Raw genomic sequence first — 24,094 nt, forward strand, 5'->3', positions numbered from 1 at the left:
AAAAAAAACAAAACAAAAAAAAAATATTCTGTGTTTTTAAGTTAATCATTGGTACAATCAAAATATTTATTTAAATAACAATAAAAACAAACAACAAAAAGACAGTGTGTTAAAGCGTGTTTGAAACTAAACCAATAACTAAGTGGTTTACAATAAAATAACTGGGAAAAACACAATCCAAGATAGTTTTTGTATAAAATTATTTTTTATAGCATTTTTTAAAATATTCTCACCGATATACTCAAATATTACACTTATGTTTCTTTGACGTCCACCAGCATCTGCACCTGTTTAACAAAGCAAAAAAGTTTCTTCAAAAGTTTACTTAGCCCAATATGTGGATATTTGGGTATGTACACTTTTGACTTAATAATAAAATGTACATATTTACAAATACTCACTAATATAAACAATTAATATATTCAAATGTTCAGGGTGCTTGTGTCTCAAGTCTGTCTTCTCTTTTTCTTCTTCTTTTGATTCCGTGGGGGAGGAGCCGAGTGGCACTCACGTCATGCGTGAGCAATCCTAAAGTCTGGTGAGTTTACACTGCCTTTCAGACGGACCTAAACTGGACAGCTGAGAGTCGGCCGTGTGCATTTACACTGCAGAAAAAAGACCAGAGACGACCCAAAGTCGTCCTAAAAACAGCCAGTTTAAGCGCACCATTATAGTTAACCCAAACAAAACAGCTCACTGCATTTTAATACACACTGATAGTTGCAATTACTGTACTGTTGTTTACCTGAATAGTTGCACTGACAACTTAACACTAGAACTGCCGGATTTTTGAACTACCTAGAACCGCCACGCGTGTCACTTTGACCCACACATTTTTAAAGTGCTTCGTTATGAAAATGAGAGACTATCAGATACAACTGAAAAGTTTTATTCATGAACATCAACTAACATTTGCATCGCAGAAACACTGTATTTAAATGGAAAATTAAAAATAAAGGCTTTATTTTTAAAATGAGCGCATATACAGCACGACTACAAACAGTGAAACAATATAATAAAATACACATTTCAAAAGAAATGTTTCAAAAGTACATATACCCGTGTACAGGTGTAAACGGATATATGTACACACAAAACTATAAAACTGAAATCATTGTTTCTAATACAACAGAAAAAGAAAATATAACACTACCTCCGGTATGACGGCTGCATTGTACTCTATGGAGGAGCGTATATATCTGCCAGCTGACTGTGCCTGCATCCAGGAGCTGTGTTGTAAACACAGACGCAGTTCCATTGAACACTATTGTGTAAACACGTGTAAACTGGTACACACAAACCTGTAAAACTTAAATGTTTTTCTAAAAGTAATAGAAAAAAATATATATAGGTACATTTAGTATATTAGGTACATAAGTTAACATAAGAAAGTTTACAAACGAGAGGAGGCCATTCAGCCCATCTTGCTCGTTTGGTTGTTAGTAGCTTATTGATCCCAGAATCTCATCAAGCAGCTTCTTGAAGGACCCCTGGGTGTCAGCTTCAACAACATCACTGGGGAGTTGGTTCCAGACCCTCACAATTATCTGTGTAAAAAAGTGCCTCCTATTCTCTGTTCTCAATGCCCCTTTATCTAATCTCCATTTATGACCCCTGGTCCTTTTTTCTTTTTTCAGGTCAAAAAAGTCCCCTGGGTTGACATTGTCAATACCTTTTAGGATTTTGAATGCTTGAATCAGATCACTGCGTCGTCTTCTTTGTTCAAGACTGAATAGATTCAATTCTTTTAGCCTGTCTGCATACGACATGCCTTTTAAACCCGGGAATTCTGGTTGCTCTTCTTTGCACTCTTTCTAGAGCAGCAATATCCTTTTTGTAACGAGGTGACCAGAACTGAGAACAATATTCTAGGTGAGGTCTTACTAATGCACTGTAAAGTTTTAACATTACTTCCCTTGATTTAAATTCAACACTTCTCACAATATATCCGAGCATCTTGCTGGCCTTTTTTATAGCTTCCCAACATTGTCTGGATGAAGACATTTCTGAGTCAACATAAACTCCTAGGTCTTTTTCATAGTTCCCTTCTTCAATTTCAGTATCTCCCATATGATATTTATAATGCACATTTTATTGTCTGCATGCAATACTTTACACTTTTCTCTATTAAATGTAATTTGCCATGTGTCTGCCCAGTTCTGAATGCTGTCTAGATCATTTTGAATGACCTTTGCTGCTGCAACAGTGTTTGCCACTCCTCCTATTTTTGTGTCGTCTGCAAATTTAACAAGTTTGCTTACTATACCAGAATCTAAATCATTAATGTAGATTAGGAATAGCAGAGTACCTAATACTGATCCCTGTGGTACACCACTGGTTACCTCGCTCCAATTTGAGGTTTCTCTTCTATTCAGTACTTTCTGTTTTCTACATGTTAACCACTCCCTAATCCATGTGCATGCATTTCCTTGAATCCCTACTGCGTTCAGTTTGAGAATTAATCTTTTATGTGGGACTTTGTCAAAAGCTTTTTGGAAATCTAAATAAACCATGTTGTATGCTTTGCAATTATCCATTGTCGATGTTGCATCCTCAGGGGATTTGTTTATTTTAAGAGCTCCTAGTCCCTTTAACACTTCTGCCTCTGTTATGCTAAAGTTATTTAAAACTGTATAGGAACAGGTCGGTGCATGTTGTCCGTGTCCTCCTTTGTAAAAACCTGTGAAAAGTAATCATTTAATATATTTGCTATTTTTTTCTTCGTCTATGATTTTGCCATTTGTGTCTCTTAGACATTTAACCTCCTCTGTTGTTATCCTACCTGCCATTTCAGTTTGCTGTATGCATCCGAGTGCAGCTTGCCGTATTCCAATCAAAATGACTACTTTCAAGATTAAATATTTCCTTCTGATATATTCCCAGTTGCATTTGTGGAACAAAATAAAGGACTGAAAGAAAAATAAGCAATAGGCTTTCACTGAGTTTGCACCTTGACAAATCCACAATTATAGCAATCTGTCTCGTAGTCAGTCGACAAACAAAGAAAGGCTTGAAATAAAAAAAACATGTGTGCTAGGAGGAGGAGGCATGTCTTGTGTGTTGCCTTTACAAAAAAAAAATAGAACATCTTATGTTATAATTAAAAAAAATACATGTATTGTAATGCATGGGTCACATCGACCCACGTGGCAGTTCTAGGTAGAACTATTTATAACTATCATTTTTGCAATTCTGGCTATCAAACGCCATCAGGATGTTTAATTCATATATTAAGGAGAAGTCAAAAACGGACACACACATACTATTTACAATGGAAGAGTAATTAACATTTTAAATGCAAAATGGGTCAAACTGACCCGCATGGCGGTTCTAGTGTTAAAAATCGGAACCTATTTTTTTTTTCTTCATACACGATACCTTCGTAGTTAATGTTCAACACAACCACAGTCAAACCTGGTTTTAGAAACTGTTGGTCGGCTGCAACTTGGGCTTCAAAGGTGCTCTCACTGCGGCCGTGCACATCGAAATTTTCATTATTTTAAAGAAAAGACATCCAAGGAGATTGACTGACATTTTAAATTTGTACAATTATGAAAAAAAGCTAAATATTGAAGTGGTCTGTTGACCCAGACTCACGCTAATCTTAATGCTTGGCATGAAATGAGATCTCATTTAATCTAAACCATTGGTTTACTCTTTTAACCATAAGGGATTAGAATGTCAGTAGCCAATCAGGACGCAGGAAACTTCCAGGTCATTTTATAAATAAAGTTAAATAGGGTGTACCCGATTGGCTCACCTGGTAAAGGCACTACCGCGATGTGTGTAGGGAGAGTAATATAGTCAGGTCAGCACAGCGTGTCCTAGCTGTGGATTCCACAGGCTGATTCACATTGGCTGTGGCACTCCCACGGGTTGGGGGGAAAAATCAACAAGGAACATTTCTCTGCACCAAGCTACAGCAGACCTTACTGGCCAGGCCAGACACAGCAAATTATATAAAAACTATTTAATAAAAAAACCTTACAGCAGCACAGAAACAAAACTGCTTGAAATGACAGACATGTTACCTTTAATGTTCTTATAAAAGGTAGTAAGTTGTTTAATTGTTATTTTATATAGTACTATATTTCAGTATGTGCAATATTTATTTTTTTGGTGCTAGTGCTACATGCCATTGGAAACGAGCTATAGCTGTACTGTACAATAAACCATTTCCAAATCTAGAACTGACTTCAGTACAATGCCCATAGAGCATGAATAAGCCTGGAATTCAGCCAAGAAGTCTACTCATTGCTAATTACTGGACCTTACTGAAGGCTAAGCTGTTGTAGTCATCTAACTAAGCAGTTCAATGCAAAAACAAATAATGTTACTGTACACCAGCTGTTGAATTGGAAAAACTTGTGGTTGTTGGATATGCTATAGTAAGTGCCTAATAAATTCAGCTGATAATACCCTATCCCAATAATTATATATTGCACAATTATGAATAAAGTAAATGGGTATAGCATGGTTTTACAAGTGTTGATAGAGAATTATTTAGATAGTGTGGTTCAAACAGCTATGCAATTGGGAGTCCGACACCAGCTCCCCTGCCCAAGTCTGCAGGAGATCTAATGCAGTATTATACAATAAAAAATAGTCACAATTTCCAGAAATGTTTAAGCTTTGTTACATTGCAAATGATTATGAAGTCATCGGTGTGGGCAGAACTCGCCACATGCAAGTTACTGGTTACATTCCCAGCAATAATAAATATAGCTGGTCCCTGACATTTTGCAATATATGGGCAACCTTGTGCTTTGTCACAGTTCCCACATCCTTCATCAGACAACTCATATGTTTTCTATTTTGCGCTTTTAATCCTTTGAGTAGTGAGTTCTAAAATGCACTGCCGGTTCTACGGGAGTGAGTTTTTTTTTTTTTTTCTGCCTACTAGGGAATACCGAATCCATCTCAAAAGATTTGGCCGAATACGGAACCGAATTTACAAAAACTGTAATGTAAAACTGAAGGAAACTGTTGAATGAAAAACATACTGTCAGCTACTAACAAGGGACGCGCACAATCTATTGTTTTGAGCCTTTTAGTTCATAGTATTTTTATTACCGAATGGAAATATATTCCTGTAATGCATGTACCCTAGGCACTAGTTCTAGGCACTACTTTCAGGTGCAAGGCTCCCAAGTTCACATGTGTAGTTGGTGGCGCATTGATACTATATTATGCCTTGTTAATGTTAACTACGCAGCTACGCAGATATACATAAAGACTATAGTTACAGTTACTGGTGTGTATGTGTCGTTCTTAGGCTATAGTTGTGTAAGAGAAGTTAAATACACAACAGATTGATCGGTAACCTGCTGTGAAATCTGACAAATAAATAAATCAATAAATAAATCAATAAATCAATAAATTAAAGTCAAGTTGGATGGGGATCATTGGTGGACAGCAATCTTCAAGTCTTGCCACAGATTCTCAATCCGGGCTTTTACTGGGCCACTCTAGGACATTCACTTTCTTGTTTTTAAGCCACTCCAGTGTCACTTTGGCTGTGTGCTTGGGGTCATTGTCCTGCTGAATCTCTGTCCCAGTTTTAGGTCTTTTGCAGACTAAAGCAGGTTTTCCTCAAGGATTTGCCTGTATTTAGCTCCATCCATTTTGCCCTCTACCCTGACAAGCTTCCCAGTCCCTGCCAATGAAAAGCATCCCCATAGCATGATGCTGCCACCACCATGCTTGACAGTTGGGATGGTGTTGACTGGGTGATGTACTGTGTTGGGTTCCACCTCATGACAGACACCGTCGGCTGACTGTGTATCACACGTGCTCAGCAGCCCTACGCTGGTGGAGGACGACCTCTTACCTGCGTGAAGGTGTGTGAATGGGAGTAGTGTTGAACCGCCAAGTGGTGACGACAGATGCCTCCAACTTAGGTTTGGGAGCGGTCTGGGAAGGCAGAGGAGTATGCGGATCCTGGCCAGACCGCTGGACATCCCTGCACATAAACATGCTGGAGCTGCAACCGGTATCCCTTGCTCTCCACCACTTTCTTCCAGTGCTGAGCGGTACACACGTGTTGATCCGGATGGACAACACGACAGTGGTGGCGTATGTCAACCACCAGGGTGGCCTACGGTCCCTGGGGTTGCATCGCATGGCCTTCAGGCTATTGACATGGGCTCAGAGGAACTTGCTGTCCCTACGAGCGACGCACATTCCTGGAGCAGTGAACTGGGTAGTGGATCTCCTCTCCAGGAGCAGAGTGGCGACTCCACCCTCAGACAGTGGAGCGCATTTAGGAATGGTTCGGGAAGGCGCAGGTCGATCTCTTTGCCTCGGCAGAGACGACGCATTGCCCCCTATGGTACTCCCTCCACCGCTTAGGAGGTCCACTCGGCATAGACGTCCTAGTGCACGAATGGCCCAAAGCGTTTTTGTACGCTTTCCTGCCTATACTGCTGCTCATGGCCTTTCTCGAAAAAGTCTAGTTAGAGAAAGTGTCAGTTCTCCTAGTGGCTCCCAGGTGGCCTAGGAGAGCTGTTAATTTTGTGTTTTTTTTGTTTTTTTTTGGATTATCAACGCGCTGACACGCTATATTTTTAATAAACACAAAAACAAAACAAAACACAAAATAAACACCTAACTCTTGTACGAGCACCAACACTAATACACAAACGGGAACCTAACTAACCCGCAGGAGGGCTAAGCCGTTTACCTGCCCAACAACAAAACGCTCCGTTCTGTAAACGTACACTTTTTCTGTAACCTTTCACGACTGCTTGGAAGCAGAGGACCCCTTCTGCCTCCTTCCCTTCAGCAGCCCTGAGCAGACTGACTGTTTCTCTCTTATACCCTGCACCTGGTCCTAATTTACAATTACTACCCAGGTGCAGGGGATAATTAAACAATACAACAATTAAATTAAACAACAACGCAAAACAATTAAATTAAAACAAATGTGCATTTGCACATGGTTTTTTTTCCTGCAGGGAGGATTAACCCCCTCCCTGCTGTGTTACAACAGCCATCGACGAAGATATTGTCAGCTGTCTAATTTGGTATCCCCTGTGTTTCTCACTGTCAATACTAATCTTGTGTGTGTACTGTATATAAAATAAATATATAAACAAATATCTGTAAACAATAACATTATATGTAATACAGTATGCATTTTTAATATCATTTACAGCACAAACCACAGAGCAAAAACGTTCATGAAAACTTTCGTGATCATTTACTTTCAACTTTCAAGTTTTGAAATCCAAAAAATGTATAAAAATAGTCTACTTTGAAATCGGCACATCGTTTATAAACAGGTTGGTCGCATAGTTAATACATTAAGCATTAATTATTTAAAGATTGTTTTAGCTGCGCATGTCAAAGACGTTTTTAATGAATAAAAACTATAACTGATTATACACATCACAAAGAAATCATGCCGTCCTGTCGAAAAAGTTAGTAAATGATTGCAAAATGCAGCCGACAACTGCTGCGCATGCATATCACTCGTATTTTACCTCAGACACCAGCAAAAGAAAAAATCAGACGTGCCTGTGGGACAATCTCATTTTACGCATGCGCCAGGGGATACAGATTTCAGAGGGGGTACTGAATTGGTTACAACACCTGTTTCATTCTCCGGCGTCTTTTTGAGAACTTGTACTGTATAATAATTTATAGCACAAAACAGACCCCGAAACCACTCAGGGATGGTACATATATATTTGACACTGTTTTTTTTTTTCCCCAACATAAGGTGGCCAAATAAATGAAGTTTAACATAGCACTAGCTTGTACTTTAAAACATGTTCTGCCTATTTAAGCAAATTAGAAAAAAGTAAGGATAACAAGCTGCACTGTTTTTTAAAACCTTTAAATCCGTTAACCTGTTCTGCAGTCCTACCTACACCAATTTCGAACACTATTTCCATCACTTCACACCAATTTAAATCAATTATTAATACTCACTATTATTATTATTAAGCTTCTAAACACGCACTCAACGTATTTTATAAGGTACAGTATATATTTGCAAAAATAATTACTCTACTCTGACCGTAAACTTTCAAATATCTACAGTGGTTTGCAGAAGTATTCACCCCTCTGCAAAGTTTTCACATTTTGTTGAATTACAAATAATGTATGCACAGGTTTTCAAATGAACTTTTTTTATTCAAAGCTGTAGCGGTTAAACTGAACACTGTTATATGAGGAGGAGGTTAAATGTCAGCAAAACTTGCAAAGAAAATGTACAAAATGAAATTTAAGTCGGTACTTTGTAGAAGCACCTTTTGCAGCAATTACTGCTATGAGTCTTTTTGGATAGGTCTCTACTAGCTTTGCACAGTAAGATGGTGAAAGTTTTGCCCATTCTTCATGGGAAAATTGCTCTAGTCTGGGTGTTGTGATGCATCTTCCACTTCTTAATGATGGACTCCATTGTGCTGAGAGGGATAATCAGCGCCTTTTAAATTTTCTTGTACCCTTCTGCTCTGTGCCTCTCTACCACTTTTATCCATGACTTGTTTCGAAAGCTCCTTGGTCTTCATGGTTGCTTTGTTGGATCAATATGTGAGTTGCAGATTGAAAGTCTTTATGTACCTGAGGGAAATTATCTACAAGTTAAATCACTTTGAGTACACACAGGCTGAAACCATTTCACTAATTCTGCGACCTTTCAAACAAATCATTTGCACCTGAGCTGATTTAGGGCTGCAGTAGCAAAGGGGTTGAATACTTATGCAACTGAGATTAATCAGATTTTCTTTGTAAATTTATATTCTATATGCATTTTTTAACTTTATCAATGTGGAGTAGTTTGTGTAGTTCTACATGTAAAGTCTAATTTGAAATGGAGTACGCTCAGGTGCCAACAAAATGTGAAAACTTTGCAGGGGGGTGAATACTTCTGCAAACCACTGTATATACTAAATACCTAGTGTACAAGACGTGTAGAGAATGGTAGAATATGTTTGAAACATACGCTAACACTAATAATTTTAATTTCGTAAACTGAGCACCGTCCACCCCTCCCCCTCCAGCTCGTGTTATCCAGAGGCAGAACTTTAATTTCTTCATTCGTCATCTCAACAGTAAAGCGGTGTATAGCATAAGCGGTAATGAAAGAAATGTCTCGAACCCCCCTGCTTTTTGAATTTCTTCTGTTAAATGCCCAGACGACCAAATAAAAAAAAATTTAAAAAAATAAAAAAGTTGAATGCAAACTGTGCAAGCGACTGTTGATGTATAATGGAGGCACAACCAATCTCCGCGGTCACTTGACAAGCGTAAGTTTATATTAATATTAATATTTTTAGTAGTAGTAAAATGTGACTGGTAACCTGCTTGGAACGGTGACTGTTAAATAAAGCTTTGTTTTCCTAAGTCCGCTGCATGTATAAGCATCAATTACGTGTAAATAAACAATGTGTGTTTTTATTTAAATTATAAAAACATGATTACTGTTCTCTATACCGTATTTTTAAACTACATGTGAATGTTTTATTCCATTTATATGGATTACCTGTACAATAATAGGATTTTCATTCAAATATAAACAAGTAGCTATGGTGCCGCCACCAGTAAATTATGCAAATAAGTACCATTGAAGGTTCAAACCTTCCTTCGGTAATGTGTTCCGAACCTTCAAAGGTCAAAATGTACATGTAGAAAGTAAAGTATTTATATAACGTACCTAACTTAATGAGATTCCTGGGCCAGTCGATAGGATTTATAGCATTTTGGTTAAATATTATGGCGTCAGAATAGACTGTACATGTTATTTCCAGTAGTGTTAAGAGAATTTCCTTTTGGCATACAGTCTTGTGCAGGGGTGAAATTCTCAATAAAAAAAGTGCAGGTACTTGTACAGCCGGGTGTAAACATTTAAAAATTGAGACAACTTGAGTGCCAATGAATAAATACTTTTAAAATGTATACATATCGGCACACGATAAATTTATGAATACAAAACAAGCCTTAAAAAACTGATCAATTATAACCAATTCAACATAAACAAGGAAGCTGAAAATACTGAAAGCTTTATATCCTCTGCATGTATCACTCAGCCATGTACTGCAATATTACACTTAAATTAAACCTCAAATGACAAGCATTAAGAAATATTACACTCTGCATTAACTGCTACAGAGCGGGTTTTGTTTCAAGATATCCTAAAAAAGGGATGATGTTATAAAAAATTGTATAAAAAAACAACTATGCTATAAAAAAAATGATACAAAAAGGTCTAAATCAAACAATGCACAACAGGGGCTAAAATACCCCTCAAATTTTTTATGTAACAGGCACTACTACGACTAATGATGTACTTGGCCATTTCGGTCATCCCCATACTTTCCAGACCCTGGGTACTCACCTACAACAGGACCTGACCATGCTACAATAATAGCCTTGGATTAGAATATATATCCCTGTTTCTTTTTTTTATTTTGTACTTATTACTCATTTTACAATATGTTCTGTGTGCTTCTCTGTTGTGTTTCTGTGTAGATTAATTGCCACAATCTATTAATCTGTATAGATTAATTGCCACGATCTATTCCAGAAAAAGGTTTTAGGCAGAAACAGTATAAAAGTAGACTTTTTGTATTTATTTTTTTATCCCTGGCATTGTTCTGCCCAAGAAACAAAGTGGCAAAAGACACATTTTCATAAAGTAATATCATTACTGTGGTTTACTTCTGCCTTTTTTTTTTTTTTTTAGATGTACGTAAGTGAAAACACACATTTAACTTAAATAAACTCTTCAAAAATGTTTTAGAAAAGGGGGCATTGTACAAAGAAAAAAAAAACCTCACTGTTTTGGTTTTCGTTTATTAGTCCTCATAACAGAAAATACTAGGATCACAACAAAACAAAACGTTGATCGCTATGCTTAACATGTACCTTGCAAGTTGGGCCCGTGTTTGAAAAGCGTGAAGCGCACCTCCACCTGTATCCTGATTCCGATTCACTTTCCAAATCTGCAGCAGCACTTTGCTGATCCTGGTTTTTTTAATGTTAATCCCTACTGTCCCACACATCACTTGCCATTTCAGAAAATTTCACGCAAATTCTGGCAATGTGGTAAATCGGTGCAAGGCAAAATGCGTTATGATAATTATTTCTAATACTTAACTGTAATTTATGGTGAACACTGACATGGATTTTTGCCTTCAAATTCATGTGCAGCAATGGTCGTTCGAATATTCATTAGTTTCTCAGCCGCACAAAAGAAAATAATTATTACTTCATAATAATGATAATTACTCCATACCGCTGTTTTCTCGTTGCACTGCTAAAGTCTTCTCTCGTTAATCGACGAATGAGCACTGACACAACGCGAAATGGGCGGAGATTTGTGATGTATGCCAAAATGAAATCTGATCAGAATGAAAGCTCGGCCAATCAACATGCAGAGATTATACTGACGTTAATGGTGGCCAATAGCAGCTAACGGAAACATAAGCAGTGCGAGGAAACAGAATTCAAGCAGCACGAACTGTGCTGAATGAAAGCGCATTTGAGAAACGTTGCGCTAGTGGCTGTGTGAGTGGATGGAATGCATCCGTGTTGGATGAAAAGCAGATGAAATAAGTCCTGGTACCCAGTACCGGTGTCCCAGGAAATAAGTTGATCAAGCTCTACAATTTAAAGGGGAGGTTCTATTGTTTCTAATGTAAACGAGCCTAGGCTAGGAAATAAGTAGATCGAGCCAGGAAATAAGTTGATTGTATATATTAATGAACAATAAATAATTTAAAATTAATTTTGTAAGTATAATTTATATCAATTAGTAGATCGTATATATTCGACAGTATTACGCTAGATAAGGGAATGTGAATATCGCTGTAATATATATTAGCAGCAAATAAATAATTTAAAATGAATTATATGATTGTACATTTCTGATTGTGTATTTCTGTGTGTGTAACAAACGTTAACTAGCAAAATGTGTTACATATTAACGTTATTTTGCATTTCTGGAGGTGTTTTTGTTTTGGGAAGCACTACAGTATGGACAGCAGGTATGCGAGCGATTGTCCAAAAGTTAAAGCATGAGTTTCAATCATGGAAAAAATTAAGCTCCATGCTGCGATTACTATCTAGGCCACTGTGCACATCAATCACATGATGTACTTGAAAAACGTTGCTTATACAGTATTATTATTTTATATTTGTTCTTTCATTTATTTTTACATACAGTACTTTGTATAATTAGGACAGAAAACGAACAGGAGACTGGTTATCATAGTGCATGCATTTCAATTACAAGTCTGGGAAGAAACAATACATTCATTAATTAAAAACTAAAGAGTCAACGTCTTTACTAAACCGTGGTAAATACGTGTAGTTCAATACCAACCAAGATAGCTATTGTAAGAAACAGAGATCATACAGTATACAGACTACTGTATATCAGCATGATTTTAAAAATGGTAAATTCCTGTAGTGCACAACCATGTAAGATATATAAATAGAAAGAGATATAGTATATTGAACTAAAGTGATTTATCACGATTAAATCATGTAGATATACACATAACTGTATGATCTCTCTTCCTCACAAATCTTCTCTCTTAGTAATACTATATATTACTGCAAGGAATACAATTGTCACGTTTATGAAGAATATGGCATTTATGTTAATGTATTGTGTGCAAACAACATGAGAGATTTTTTTTTAATTCCCAACCTGACACAATTCCTTTCTAAAAACCTTGTCATACTAATATTATGGATGCAGCATGTCATTAGATTATATTATTGAAACATTTTAATTTTGATTAAAGATTGACATTTTGATGTGTAAAATAATTTAATATATAAATAAATCTCCGCGATGACACATCTGAACTACATCTGATTGACAACGATGTTATAGAAACATAAAAAGACAGAGGTTTAAAACAATTTACCATATAAAGAGTCGTCGATCACACATTTTGAAGTTTATATGAAAAGACAGTGGCACGAACACGCACCAACATACACAGTCTAGTAAATAAAACGGCCAGATAAAAATAAAAAGCCATGCAGTGAACCTCCCCTTTAATCAAACTGTAGCCCCGGCTTACTTTTGTCTACATTTGTCAACTTATTTCCCGGTCAACTTATTTCCTACACCGGCATCAAACTAAGTACCGGTACTGAATACTGGCAGAATTTCACCCCAGGTCTTGAGATATTAAACCTGGCTTAATAAACCCATATGATAACATGGAGCTAAAATCAATCACACACACACACACACACACACACACACACACACACACACACACACACACACACACACTACGGTACAGTTCACAAGTCAAGCAACAAATACAGCCAGTTTTGTTTCACATTAATTTGTTATTATATGCATCTAACCTCTCCAAAAAATTATAGTAATAATAGGGATATTCCTATATCCATGGCAACACTATAACACATATTTTATATTGTTGAAAATGAAAGGTACTAAAAATGTGGTTTTAATGGTTATTTTTTGTTTGTTTGTTTTAATTTAGTCATTACAAGTAAGGAAGATTCAATGCAGAGCGCTACTTTTATGCAGAGTGAAAATGCCGAGACAGTCAGATTTTTTTTGGCTGTAGTTGATTCTCTTCCTATAAAATTCACAAAAAATATATTTTGTACAGTGTCCTTATTTTCAGAACACTCTGGGCAACATTATAAATTACTTCAGAAATCATATAAACTTCTTGCTTTTTTTTTCAACCCCATATTTATTCAGTTTATTTTTATTTTTATTTTTTATAAATGTTAAGTATTTTTTATTACAGTAGAGAGTAAATTATCCAAACTAATTGAGACCAATACTAGTTCGCATGATCGATTTTTATGGATAAACATACACATGTACTTAGTACACAAGTACCTACTGATAATATTTAGCTAGTAACCTATTCTATCACATTAAGCATACAAAATTACAAAAATTCTGTAAAACTTTAACACCTGCAGTTAAGGTAATGAAGTACTGTAATTAAATGTACCATATAACAAACTTTGAAAATCAAAGACTACAATTTAGTACAACTTTGACACATTACAGAACTTCAGGAATCATTAAACTTCAAAAATTCAGTAAAATGTTTCTATACTTTGATACTTGCTGTTAAGACATTGTAATGACGTGCAATTGAAATGAATAAAATAAAAGTTCTTAGCTGCTCAATGACAGACAGGATCGCCAGCCCTTACTGACGAAATAGAAGAAAAATCAAGAACGAGGTGACTTAATTTGCTTAACTGCAACAATTTAAAGCACACAATGCTCCATCTAAGGTTTCGGTGGTCTGAATAATGTTGTTACTTTCATTTGCCTCAGCCTGCTGGTCTTTTTTTTGGCAGCTAAATCTCGTGGTCGTTTTAGCAGCAGAAGCAGTGTGCGTAATACACCACACGTAATTCATCACATGATTACAGGTGCGTTCGGTTGATTAGACAGTACGGTTGATCAAAGATCTGATAATTGACTCTCAACTGTATTATGTATTCTGCTTAGAGTGTATAAAAACTCGGGCTGCTCCGATTAATCAATTTAATCGTGCAGAATTTTATTTTATATATCAAATAAAATTAACCAATGGAAGAAGATCTACATTTTCTCTGCGTCAGTCCAATCATAAGTGAGTGGAGGCAGGACATAATCAGTTGAAGGTATTCTCTGCCTCGGCTGAATGTCTTGAGTAAGTTTAACTAATGGGAGAGTCAAAGATCTGCCCTGGTTTTGCAGCTGTCCAATCATTAGTGAGCTTTATCAAAAATTACATTTCAAATTATTTTTTACAAATTAAAAAAAAAAAGTTATCAGATAAGAGACATCGTAGTTCATTTGGTTACGAATCAATTTTCAAGAATAACTTTCTCAGAAAAATTGGAGATTGTTAAAGAAAGGGAGGTAGAGGGGGCTCCCGAGTGGCACTCCACATGCAGTGCAGGATGCGCCCTATAGCCTGGAGGTCGCCGGTTCGAGTCCAGGCTATACACTGCCGACCGTGGCCGTGAGTTCCCAGGGGGCCGCGGTGCACAATTGGCCGAGCACCGTCGAGGGGGGGGGGGGGGGGGAGCTTAGGTCGGCCAGGGCGTCCTTGGCTCGCTGCGCACCAGCGACCCCTGTAGACTGGCCGGGCGCCTGCAGGCTTGCCTGTAAGCTGCCCAGAGCTGCGTTGTCCTCCGACGCTGTAGCTCTGGGTTGGCTGCATGGCGGGCCTGCAGTGAAAAGAAGCAGTCGGCTGACGGCACATTCTTCTGAGGACAGCGTGTGTTTGTCTTCGCCAGGGGTGGTAGCAGTGAGCTGAGCCTAAAATACAATTGAATATTTCAAATTTGAAGAAAAATTGGGTAAAATCAATTGGCAACTACTAAATTTAAACAAGGGAGGTATACACCACAAATACGCAAACTGGAAGGGAAGGGAAGGGAAGGGATATACTCGCCACTTCCAAAATTAAAATTATTAAAAGGTATCGTTGGCTTACTGGTAGCTGTCAATTAAAAAAATAATACTGCTGGAACTATCTTTTGCTCAGTACAGAAAAGGCGATACGGAACAGCACTGGCTACAGCAATCTAGAATGTCTATCGAAGTCAGCACAAAAACATGAGCGTTTACTGTTAAAACATCACCTTGGATAAAGACAGCAGCTAAATGAATAAACAATACAGTATTAGAAAATGGACAGGAGATTTCCTTTAACCTGATTGTTCAATATGAGGGCTTTAATCTCTGGTAAAGGACCTTCAATGTTATCTTGAAAATTATGTTTAACCACTGTTCCAAATCAATCCACCTGAAAATACGTAAATACAGTTCATGAATTCGACATTTTTTCTGCTTGATGAAAGAAAATCTCCATTCTTGTACACACCCTTTAAATGTCTGCAAATGTAGACTAATTATGCTTCCCAGCTGTCCTATCTATCTATCTATTTAAATTTAGCATCGCAAATAAAGTAAAAAAATAATAAAAATCGAGAAAAGTGTTTGCTGTCAGCGGCAATACAGTACCTAGTCTCCGGTTTGAATGACGAGTCGAAGAAATCAAACAGCTGGGTGCAGTCCGATTGCTTTCAGCAACATTAAGCATATTTAAGCAAAAATATCTATTTTTATATAGCGCCTTTCATAGTGGACCACCATCACAAAGCGCTTTACAGAGGTAGGCTGTGAACTGTGCATTATATGCAGAGTCACTTACAAGAGGACATTGATTTAACATTTCATCTGCAGGATGGAGCACAAGGAGGTTAAGTGACTTGCTCAGGGTCACACAGTGAGTCAGTCAGTGGCAGAGGTAGGATTTGAACCCGGGACCTCCTGGTTACAAGCCCAAGCCAGGAAGGAGGCTCTGAATAAACTTTATGAACACAAACACACTGTGAACAAGTTACTGAACAAACAGCACGATCAGCATTAACACACAGACAACTAGATATTTTTTGTTGCATTTTTTTTGGTTTGTTTTGCTAATATTAGGACCCAGCGGTAACTTAAATACTGAAACTAAAGACTCAAAAGATAATAAATGAAAGACAAAAGATAACATTTGAAAGACTATATATGGCAGTTTACTGCATTTTTCTATAGTTTAGCCATCTGTGCACTCAATCTCTTTAGAATGCAGCTAAAATATCATATATTGACAGGTAATCTTCATATCTGGGGCACATGTATCCACTGTGCTGTAAATAATACAGTACAGTTATCTAGTGTGAAAACATTTTGTCTGCATCCTGCAGGACAACAGGGGGTGGAAGGACTTTTATAGTGCATTATGAAACACCCTATTAACCCTTCTGCTGCAGAAGCATACAGTATGGCAAGTGAAAAAGAAGATTAGCAATTGGACATCACAGAGGCCACAGGATTAGGAGTGACTAATGAATCTCATATTACAGCTTGACTTGGGAGTTATTTGTTACCCTGCTCGTGTCAGTAAATTATTTTTCATATTATCTGTAGTATAATGCTCAACTTTGTGTATAAATGACAGACTTGCCACAGCACTCACCCGCACTAAAGACGAAGCCATCCAAGAGCAGACAGTCTTCACATGCTTCAGGCACTTCTCATGGGACATGAAGTTACACACTGCAGGGAATAGAGAAAGACAGGGATATTGATTCTACATATTACCACCACATTTGGAGTTTGCCATGATGCCAAAACAGGTTGAATGCTGTAACAGTCATGTTACAGTACTCCACATTTTGTAAAGAGGGGTCTATGAATAATGTTTTACTTCGATGAATTTAATACAATGACAAGCTGATAATCCATTAAAGATAATGTGGATGGTTACTCTCTTTGTACTCAAAGCAGCACTGATGGCTTTTCTTCAATTTGCTCAGTCTCAAGTCACAGTATCACATGATGCAAACTGAAAACAATCAAATTCAGGGTCTCAGGAAAATTGGTTTACCTCTTTATGGTTAGGGATCTCAAATGCATATGCATGTGCTGCTATACAACATCTCACTTTCTGTACTTTATAATTTGCAGCAACATTCTGTTATTTTTAATATGACGCAAAAGTGTTGATATTTGCAATGCAAAAACCAGAATGGTACATTTTTTGCATGTATACTCAAGGAATGAATTAGGGAGAGGAGGGAGACATTTTCTGGGTTTACTGGCTGAATTGTGACAGCAGATGATTTTATTATTATTATTATTTTTTTTAAGAATCACTCAGGTAAGGCCTAAAACCAAAAAAAGGAAGAGAGCAAATACCTAGAGGCACAAGCCATTTTTAATTTTATAGCAGTCTAATATCTGCAAATACAAAATAAAAAAAAAAAAAATCAAAGTTTTCACTCCTTTAATCTATCTCCACAGTATACTGTAGTACCAGACTGACCACCATTTTAGAAAACCTACACTGTTTTACACTGCTGAGTACCTCCAGTGTTATGGACAGGTAGTGAAGAACCATATAATGAATTCATGTCATTTCAGAATGGCCGATCTTTCACCACAAATTGCACTATAATCTAAGGTACTGTATTAAGAGGTTATTTTTTTGTTGTTTTTGTTTTTTACCTATTTTAAAAAAAGGCACACATATAATCTGCTTCAGTCAACTATCCAGCGAGAGCTGGGCATCTATAAGATAATTTAAAAATGTATTTGAACCAGTATGAGAGCGAGAGTGAGAGAGAGAGAGAGAGAGAGCGCGAGAGAGAGAGAGAGAGAGAGAGAGAGAGAGATTTAAAAAGCAATCTATTTATTTTATCTGATGTTCAAAATTGCTAGCTTGGACTGTCCAAGAATAAAATTCACCAGCTGTATTGACATTTTTCTTTTTTGCAATATCTCATTCCAAAAAAAAAAAAAAAAAAAATCACCTCAGAGAAAAGATAACCAAATCCAACAAGCAAATTCTTCAGAACAGCTAACAAAGGTTGTAAAAAACAGGAAACCAGCTTCCCTCTGCAAGCAGAAGGGACAGGCGTCTGTCACCCAACACTCAAAAAAATAAATTACTTAGTATTTTTATTTTACTTATATTAATTAAAATACATACTTGCTTATTACTACCAATTACTAAAAAATGGCTTTTAAATACTGAAATGTACTACAGATTTACTTAGATTTACCAGTTCCTTCAGGAATTATTGGTATTGAGTAATTTAATTAAAAGATAATACTAAGAGTTATGGCAAAATTACTTTGATTATTTAATACATATGTAATAATCTTAAAGCAAGTATTTAATTTACCAAAGTATTTTTATGTTTTCATTTATAATAGTTTTCTGTCATACTCTGAGCAAAATTAAAAATGTTTTCCAGAAATGTTTTAATTGAAAATGTAATGAATTATTCAATGACATCATTACATCATCATTTGGATAAAGGTGTTAACTAAATTAATAAATACAATTTGGTAATAAAAACTGTCTTGTTAAAAATAAAGAATAAAAAGAAAAAGAAAAAGAAAATGCATTGTATATTTTAAAAGGTGAAAGATACATAAGTTAAATTAAAATAAGATAAGACACATCACATTACTTAAAATATTCACTTTTATTTCTAACAATTAAATCATACAAAAACTGTTAATGTATTTGTTACAAACTTGTCTATGCCTTAAAATCATTTATTAATCTGCTTACAAAAATCAACTTATGTAAAAAAATAAATAAATAAATAAATAAATACATAAATAAATAACTTTGACTCACTGGTTTATGGCCAATATGAATTATATTTCATATATATCCTGGGACACAGCTGGCACTGGACCATAAAGTTGGGGCTACAAGAATGTTCTGTGGCCATGTGTGTCAGTAGGATTCTCAATGTAAGCAACAGGATACCACACAAACTACATTTAAAAGCCACGTTTCCCAAAATAATGAACAGTGTTTGAAATATAGGATTTAAAATAACTATGACTAACATTAATTCCACGATAGAGGCATTTGCTAGATGTATTTGTAGCCAAATCGGCGCTTACTCCTCGTGGTGGAACGCAGCCAATCAGAGCCTTCTCGTCGAGCAGGCACTGCAGCCTCCCTTCTGACTAGTTTCCCGCACTTTCAGTATCAAGCCGTAAACCGTCCTCATCCGTTTTGCTTTTTTTTTATTATATTATTATTTATAATACTTCTAATTTACCACTTCAATATGGACTTTAATGACGTTCGCCAAACGTCCGTGGAACAACCGTGTTTCTGGCTACAAAACAAAAACTAGAAAAAAAACTGTATAGACATTTTGAAAGGTATGTAGATAGAGAATAATGCACTCTGATATCTAAAAATTAAAAAATTACACGTCTAATATTAGTTGAGATAAGTCTGCTCTGTGTATTTAACTGATCCTCAGAAATTCACGTTAAAAATCCAATTTTAAATATTTAATTTCATAAAACTCACTGTGGTAGATGTGTTAGCATTTGAAAATATACCGTATTTTAAAATATGAAAATAGTAATAAATATAAATGTATAATTCTGAAAGACAGACAAAGCAGTAATATCATGTATTTAAACACGTAAAGGTGCCAGTATTGATGGGCAGACATTTTTAACATTGTCTGACAGAGACCTGAAAGATTTATTTGAAAGAAGAATATTAGAGGCATACAAACCTCTTTGAGCAAGGTAAAATACAAATTATATTGTCTCTCTTACATTAACCCCTTTATTACACGTATGTTTTTACAATCTTTCATTAATAATTCTGTAATATGATGTGCTGACCAATATATACCATAATTGTGTTTAGGAAGACATTGAGACCACTCCTGCCAAAAAACCCAGAATAATGCAAGCCGTTCAGTCATGCAGTCCGCAGCCACTTCAAGTGCAAGACACAGCAGAGGAGGAACACGATATTTCCATCCTTAGTAGTCCAGAGGAATATAGTCAGAAGGAAATTGATGATGCTAAGAAGAGGCTTATAAGAATATGCATGGATCTCCTGTGCACACAATCAGGTCGAAGACCAACTGAAGCGGAATTGCATGACCTTGCAAGAGCTATTGCTAACAAGTATAATTCACTGCGTGACAACCCAGCACTTGGAGTGAGACAGAATTACGCAAGTGCATGATTTTAGTTAACAGTAAAACAGCCAATATTTTATATTTAGATTTAATCTCGGGACTAAGAGGTGTATAATGTGTTGGATTAAGAATTTAATAAGGAAGATTAAATCATATTCCTTCTCTTACCAAGTGCTGCAACATATTTTGACGCTTCTATTACACATCTGTCAAGTTGTATTTGTTACGGGATGCTTAAAAAATATAGAAAATTGAAAAACCAGACAATGCTTCTGATCAGAGACTGTACAGGTTTCTTTAACTAGACTTTCTGGTCAAAAACCTAACAACCCTATAAATGCACCAACACGTATTTAACTTCAACAAACAAAAAATAAGGTTTTCTGTTCTTTTCTCCAAAACCTCAGATAAAGACACAGTTGCATTGGGGTTTGCAGCCACATACCGTATTGTATCACAATGCGTGTGGTTTTTTTTTGCTATGTTTTGTTTTTTTCAGAAACGCAACTGATCATTACAAAAACCTAAACATAACATAAAACATAACTTTAGTCACGTCCAAAAATAGGGCCCAATATGTATACATAATATATACTAATTATATATACTTTTTGTTTTAAAAGTTTCAGTTTTATCATAGCTTATAGCACAGTAAAAGCAAGCATGACATATGATATATGTTTTGATTTAAAACAATTCAACAGACTGGGATAATTGGATTCCTAAGGAGGATGTACAACAGCACTCCTTCAGTATCCAACAGAGGCAGAAAACCTGCTATTAAATGTAATAAAAAGGCTCAGACGGAAAGGGAAGATCGTTTCAGTTCTGGTAAGTGTTCAAAACTACCATCCATACATTTAGTTGAAAATGGGTTTTTAAACTTGAATTACTTTTTTGTTTTATAAAATAAAACATCTTTCCTAAAGTGATAAACTTATGTCAATTTATCTTGCCCTGTTCTTAAAATGTCTTAATTGTGTATGTACGATAATGTTTCACTTAGGGTCCTCTTGTATGGAACCATCATCTGAAGAAGAAACAAGTGGAGTTCATAAAGCAGGCAGATTACAGCACCCAGAAGGAAGTATTTCACAAATCTGCAGCTTTCAGAAAGTGGATAACTGCAAAGACAGTTTGACAGGTAAAGATTATCTTAAGTAACAATTTATGTTTTAATTCCAATGTATTGTCATTGAATTAAAGTATATAAGGCTTTGTTAGGGCAGCATTTAAATATCAGAAATACAAACTTGATTATTTCCTTATTTGACATCTCCATTTGTTTTATGTGAACATTTCTAATACCAGTCCTTTTAGAAAATGTTAATATAACATAAGCTTATAATGCTGCACATAAATAGTCTTTTAACTTTCAGCTTGGAGTTGTAACTAGTATGCTACTCCTAAAAATGATGTGGCATTTTGCAGATGAGAAACCTCCAGACAGAGCCCAGGAGGCAATTGATAATGATCTGAGTAAATGCAGTGAGAATGCCTCACCTGAGGGGATCAAGCAACTCCTTCATCTTTCTTTTGATGCCAGGCAGAAGAAGATATAAAACCTCAAAGTGTGACGTGTGGAAGAAATTAATAAAATGTATCCTTGCTTCAAGAAGCCCTGCTATGTAAGTTCTGTAAAGTGGCACTTGAAGGGGAGGGGGCATCTAATAGACCACCCAAAGTTAAGACAAGATTTTATTTTGGCAATAAATAACAAGAAAACATATGCGCTGTGGTTGGGTCATAAAATTTAATATTTCTAAATTCTATCACTTACTTTTTTACTTTGTGATTGTCATTCAGTGCCCCTATCTGGGACATTTGTCATTTTGGGGGCATGATGCTTGTGTATTAACATAATACAAACATAATAATAATAATAATATTGGCAACACTTTCACATCTTTATTCAGTCCTTTGTGTACTAGATTACCATCTCTTTCTTATATTGGCAGTTACTAAAACATGTCAATGTAATTTTAATAATTATTTTTAAAGCAGTAACGTAATATACACTAACAGTCGTGTCTCCATGAAAAACAGATATTGCAAACAAACTGTTTAAATGCAGAACTCTTAAGTATTTAAAAAAAAAAACAAAAAAAAAACATTTGATTGGTATTTTTTAGTTATTCATATTATGTTTCCAGCATAACTTTTGTTGTTGCAATTAAACAATATATTATTATTTATTTCTTAGCAGACACCCTTATCCAAGATATCACATTATTTTTACATACAATTACCCATTCAAACAGTTGAGTTTTTAAGGAGCAATCTAGGTAAAGTACCTTGCTCAAGGGTACAGCATCAATGTCCCCCACCTGGGATTAAACCAACGACCCTTCGGTCAAGAGTCCAGAGCCCTAACCACTACTCCACACTGCTGAGCTTATGGTTCAGAGCTCATCTGTAAAGGGAAAAGCTGCTGCACACCATGTTGTACACATTGTCAAGGTAAGAAGTATGTTTTAAATTTGATAATGTAAATATTTCTCAAACTTTGAATACATGGGCCAGCTCTACAATTTCCTAAAATGTGGCAGACCATTTCAAATACAGTAGCTTATAGCTGCAGCAGTGGAAGGTTTGCTGTTGACCTTAACTAGTGTTTAATGACCCAGTTAATGATAGAGAAAATTTGACATCGCTGCATTCTTAATTGCTTAATTGCTGCCTATCATTACCAATCTCCTATTTAAACCCTAATAACACACACCTTCCCTGTCTAGCGTTTTTTGTTTTGTAGCAAACGCTCAGACCCCGTCATTCATGCTTCAGCTTAACGTTTTCGTTAATATCTAAACTCTCGCTCCTTTCTCTGCAGGTCACTTCTTTGCACAGCGCTGCCAAGATATTATCAACTATTCTCCTACCTACTCAGGTGATGCTTATCATTCAGTTTCTCTATTTTGCTGCAGGAGCTCCAACGTTAGTCTTTCCTGCTCTGTCCAAAGCGTAGCTCCATTAACTTTATCCGCGTCTCCATTAAACAGACTGGACCTCCGTTAACTTTTAAAAGCTCCGTTGACAAGACATTGACATCCTCGTTGTCAGCGATTGCCTGGCCTTCGCTCTATTCATATCTACCACAAAGCTTTGTCCCGTGTTCAGCAGCAGTACAGCTGTATTAGAAAGGAACAGGTGTTAAAAACAGACTGCCCGCTGAATTCGTCTTCAGTCCTCGTCTGCAACCAGGCGCCCCTCCCCCGCTCAGCACCACTCCCACAGAGCCAGCACAATTTAGCGTTCTACCAGAAGATTCTGTCATGGACCTTCATCAGGTATGTCAAACGTTTTAAAGACTTATCCAGCCCATTGCAAACTCTATTCCGACAAGTGGTAGCTTGTGATTGCGACTGGTCATTTAACATGCGTCAACCGACACTGCCGTACTGCAACTCTCTTCCACCGGCGCCTCACACACCATAGTAACCACAGCAATGCCTCATCGAATGACTACTGGGAGTGGTAAGTTGCCATGGCGACCAGGCAGCTTCAACAGGCACTGCGAGCCTGAGCCTCAGTACTGCAATCTTCTGGCTTCTTGCGCTGCGCTTTCACAACCAGCGAGAGCGAGTCCAACTCACCGAATTGGGAC

General features: G+C 36.5%; 1 long non-coding RNA gene across 1 annotated transcript in view; it reads right to left on the bottom strand.

Annotated features, from left to right (window-relative positions):
• Positions 1-24,094, bottom strand: part of LOC131727471 (uncharacterized) — a 54,134-nt gene that overhangs the window by 14,627 nt on the left and 15,413 nt on the right. Inside the window, exon 2 of the long non-coding RNA XR_009322184.1 lies at positions 16,989-17,068. This is a non-coding gene — a long non-coding RNA (uncharacterized LOC131727471). The remainder of the gene's footprint in view (positions 1-16,988; positions 17,069-24,094) is intronic.

Source organism: Acipenser ruthenus, unplaced genomic scaffold, assembly GCF_902713425.1.
Source record: "Acipenser ruthenus unplaced genomic scaffold, fAciRut3.2 maternal haplotype, whole genome shotgun sequence".
NCBI classification, from domain to species: Eukaryota; Metazoa; Chordata; class Actinopteri; order Acipenseriformes; family Acipenseridae; genus Acipenser; species Acipenser ruthenus.